The 5,190-nt window shown below is 38.5% G+C and overlaps 1 pseudogene; it reads right to left on the reverse strand.

The window, feature by feature from the left end:
- Positions 1-1,414: 1,414 nt before the first annotated feature.
- LOC149253045 (uncharacterized) lies at positions 1,415-3,188 on the reverse strand (annotated as a pseudogene).
- Between the last annotated feature and the right edge of the window lie 2,002 nt (positions 3,189-5,190).

Below are 5,190 nucleotides of genomic sequence, written 5' to 3' on the forward strand. Positions count from 1 at the left end.
AAAAGAATAAATCAAGAAAGCAGTAAGTTGCATGTTGACACATGGAGTGTGTGCATGTGGTTCCCCTTCCAATGTTTGCTCTATTTAATAGATGGGGAGGAAGATGAGAGGCATTCCATCATTCCATGATTCCATCTGTTATCTCAAAATCAGGCCCTGGAAGGCTGCAGACCAGGAAGACTTCAAGTAACTATTTCAAACCGACTTTAGGCTGAGGCTTAGCCTCCTCAACCTGAGAGGGCTCTCTCTTGATGGGTTAATGATTTTGATTAAAGATAAGATGGCTAACTCTTATAGAACAACTGTGAAAAATATGAATGGTGGAAACACATTAAACAAAACTATCCATTGGGCTTATGGAGTCAACAACACCTCAATATAACAATGAACTCAACCTTACATGGAAGTCAGGGCATTCAACATTTAAACACTCAGAACATAAACTCATATGGGACCACACAGTTTATAAATGTATATAGGAAGTCAGAGCACATTCAGTGAATTCTGAGTGATTATACATCCATACCACTGTAAGAATTAAGAAAAGGAAAACATCACATATTCTGAACATAAAAAATCCTTCATGAATCCTGAGAAGTAAAGTTCAGCATGTATATTAATGAAAATGAATCTTACATAGGCCAAATATCAGCTTTTTTTCATAAAATTTCCAACCCCTTGTACATTGCTGTTTCAGCTATATATAGATCTCTTATTCTAACTGATCGAGATTCCTCCTTAAACATTAAGGGAACTCGAAAACTACTTCTAATGACACCTATTAACCCTTTAACTAACTAATAAATACAACTGACTGTTAATTGACAGCTCTAGAATCCTAAAACAATTAGGATTCTAATTCTACATCATGCTGAATGTAGCATTTATTACAATCAGGATTTATTCCCTGACAAGTGGTCTCTTTTAGTTTGGCTGTGATGGATCTTCAAGGCTCCATGTTGGTCTTCAATGTCACACGTTTTCCATTGTCCTGAAACATAGGAAATTATCCCTGTTTTACTGGTCTTTGGTTTACCTCAAAATGTTCGAATCCAAAGAAGCATGTCCTTTATCCTTTAATTACCCAAAATAGAGCAGACTGCCACGTCCTTGATGTGCTGTCCACCGTTTTCATGTACCTGTGTGATGACAAAACCTTTCAAAAAGATTTTCCGCTTTGTCAATCATAATTGATCAACTGAATTGTAACATGCAGCTACAACAGTTTCGTAGTGCGCTACGAAACTGCTGTGTAATTTCAAAAACACAGTCTTCCTTTCATAGCTTAATGATCGCCACTGTTCATGGCTTAAGCACCTTACTCCCTTGATCATTTTGACAAGATTTGCTTGCAACTTTTCAAGAAACAGATATTTCTCCTGAGGAAAAGATGCAATGACACCGATAACACCATTCACTGTTCCAAATATAACTGTATGAATCTGGTTAATACCTCTTCTCCTCCTGCATCAGAACTTCCACTACCAACCTAGTTAAACTCAAAATCCCTTTCACTATTGCCCTTCACTTCAGTGTTCATCCCCAAACAGGGATCAACTTCAGGGTCAACACTTGAAGGTGTATTTGAACCACTTGATGACCTTTCTTTTATAACCTTTCTACTGTTTATAGTTTCTCCATTGGGCAAGTTGATACAAAGTGCATTATCATCCTGTTCTTCCACTTGACAATTTGGTTTCTCTATCTGCATTTCTACATCACAGGACTCTTCATTACAACTAGTTATGTTGGGATCTGAACTTGATGGTAAAACTTCTGGCAAACCATCAGCATGTCCAGACTTGGGACACGACAAACCTCGTATGCCATCATCCAATTGTTCCACACGTAGTTTTCCTTTAGTATTGGCACAAGGACTGGCAGGCATTGCATCTAATATCTCACCATCTTCTTCGGTTGTAATAATCTTCTCATGCTTTCTTGCTTCCCTTATAGGTTCTGTCTTGCATAAAAGTGAAGAACTTCCAGAAGCTGCTATAACTGCTGCCATTGCACTTGTGTCTTCACCAAATGAATGCCCATTCTTCCCTTCTCTTGGTGGCTGTGGATCTCCTGTTGCTACTGGAGAACCCCCTGAGACCAACCCAAGCCAGAATGCAGCTGCCGCTAGTGTTGCTGCAGCATATGCTGGATTGAAAGAACCTGGCATGCCAGGAAATGGTGGAAAAACATTTAGCTGTGAAGTTTGAACATCTGCCTTCATCTTCCCAGTTGTGTCAGACAATGATCCGTTACAATTTAGTGTATTGATTGCCACACATTCTTCTGCCCCTCCTTCAACATTTTGTACTGGAATATGTCTCGAATAAATGGATATAGGAACAGAGGCTTGATGCTCTCTAGAAAGGGAATTCATGTTGTTATCCAGTTCAGATAGTGGCTCATCCGAGTCCTGCTGTGCTGTATGGATTTCCCTGCAGGGAAGATTTGCATTTGATTCACCACTACCTTCGAGCATACTGGTCCCTGAGTCTGATGGTGGAATATTGAATGTCACCCCCGAGGCGTTCTCAGATTTAACTACTTTCATTTTAGCCTTCACACCAACATTATGCAACGATCCTTTCATCTTTTCCAACTTTGAATTCTTAGGAATTTGACCATCTAATGAGTGTCTCTCCTTCTTATGAGATGTAAACTCTTGGAAATCGCCTTTAACATTAACATCTAAGCCTGACTCATTAATTGGAACTAAAACCGTCTGGCCAAATAGCTTGAGACTTGATGGTGAAATGCTTGTACTGGATGATTCCATATTTGTTTCCTGCAAGTTGATGTTATCATGTGTTTGAAGTGGTCCCAGTCTTGCATTGTATGGAGCAAATGCTGCATTCTTCCGAGTTTCACCACCTAGATTGGAACCTGTACACAATCTGTCAGGTGCAGATGAAACTGTTGATAGTGACCTGTTCTCCTCTTCATTTGTTGATGGACCAATTTGACTAGCAGTGCCTGCCTTCCGAGGATATGGATGGCTTGGCTTTCGTTTAGGTCGTGTATAAAAATTGCGGATCTCAAGTGTGTCTTTCAGCTGGGTGAAAAATCTCAGAAAACAGAATATCTAGTACAATGAGAATATCCCTGAAAACTGAGCTCAAGATTGTTTACAAGGAATAGTTTCAGACTGCTCCAAATTCGAAGAATAGAAGCAAAACCCACAAGAACATTTCCCTGATTGCTCTGATACTATTTTGAAAACCCTGATTGAACGACCAAAACCGCTAAGTAAAATACAACTGCAAACATGTGCCAGTACCAAGACACCTAACGACCTAATGATGAGGTTAAGCGGTCGGATATGATAGACGAAGTGTATAGGCTCACAACTGTTGATGGATTTTGATGGATATGATAGTTGTGAAAGAATGGCTATGGATTCGAACAAATCCCCAATTTCATAGCGCAGCCAATGCAAAATATGAATTATGCACTACGAAATCACCTAAAACATGTTGCGCTGCAAAACTGCTAAAAAGGATTTATGTGCTGCAAAACCACTTTAAAATGATTACAGGCGCTACGAAATCACCTAGACAATTTCGGCTTTGAAATGAGTTTGGACATATGATATCCATGTGAGATGTGAGACCAATGATAGACTAAAACAGAGGATTGACCCCTTTATACATACCAACAATACTCTTAACAAGACTCCTATTCAAACTATTTAGACTCTAAAACCAGATGAAAAGACTAGACCCAACATTGACACCAACCCTTTGGCAAACAATCGAACTGATGTGAACAATTTAGAATTTTTTCTTGAGTGATAACAATGGCTCCACTTGGGATAGTGTGCTCCTGTAGTACACTAAGAACTCGTAGGTCCAGTGCTTTTTTTTTTTTTTTTTAATGACAAACGGAAATTTGCTTGACAAACATCCCTTTCTAGCTTCTTGGGCCTTCACCTCGGGCTTAAGCTTGATGATCACTGTAGGAAAACGAAATCTACATCTACTGAAAAATGCTCAGTCAACCTTGAGCTTATTTGCATTTTCCTACCTACCTACCCTATCAATTTCAAACTTCTTTCAGCTCAATCAATGTGAAATTTCCAATGTAGTCAATCATTTGTCTTATCTGATGTTTGATTTCTTTGACTGCATCGGAGTTCAGAGCCACTATGATATTGTGATGACCAATGCCACTGAAATTGCCTCTGATCTTCATAGAAAAACTGAAACAATGGAGAGTAAAACTCTTCCATGTATTTAGCTATAGGATCCCAGAAGACATGATTAGCTTGGTGATTCTCGTAACTTTCTGGTTGTGCAAACTGATCTTCCATAACAATGTATTCTTCTTCAATTATGAAAGAGAAAGGAAGCCACACTCTCTCCTTGCGTTCTGACACAGAAACCTTTTGAAAAGAATGATCATGACCATGAAGACTATATGATTGAATTTGACCTTCTAAACCTTCAATGTCTTTCTCAATGTCCTCAGCAACACAAAATTCCTTTGATGTGCTATCCAACTGCCTTTCTGCATGATTCTCATAGACAATGTAATTTTCCTCACTATTGTGATCATTCTTTGAAGTAAGCTGTTGCAAGGAATTACAAAATTGAACAACCATTTCCTCTGCCTGAGGGCTATAAAAGCTATTTTCCAGTACCTCTTCTTGCTGTTTGCAATCAATTTCATACTCATAATGATCTGAAGCCTGACAAATCTGCTGCATCTCTACATCAATCTCAGAGGATGTAATATGATTTTCATAAGTAAACCCCTGCTGATCTTCATGCTGCATTTCATGAGATGTTATACTTTCTTCTTGGTGTTGAAATGCATTGTTATGAAGAGCCTCTAAAATTTCTTCATCCGTAAATTCATCATCATCATAACAATCCTCCAAATACTGAATAGGACTTAAAGAATGTCTACAACAATCTTTGAGAAACAATAAGGAAGGATGACATTCTTTATACATCTCATAGAATTCATCATGAAAATTAGCAAGCGAATATATTGAACCATTTTCCAAACCTTTATACCAAGACCATGCTTTTCCTACTAAAGTGGTCATAAACATCCTCATGAGACAATCTTCAGGGAAATGAACCTTAAGACTGCGTACATGCATATGGAACCTAACCAAATGAAGAGCAGCATTGTCCTTCTTTTCATCTTTGAATATTGGAAGATCATCTAACCAATCAACCTTTG

Source organism: Pinus tabuliformis, chromosome 7 (genome assembly GCF_031772625.1).
Source record: "Pinus tabuliformis cultivar Carrire ecotype Pingquan chromosome 7, CPIR1, whole genome shotgun sequence".
In the NCBI taxonomy this organism is placed as follows: Eukaryota; Viridiplantae; Streptophyta; class Pinopsida; order Pinales; family Pinaceae; genus Pinus; species Pinus tabuliformis.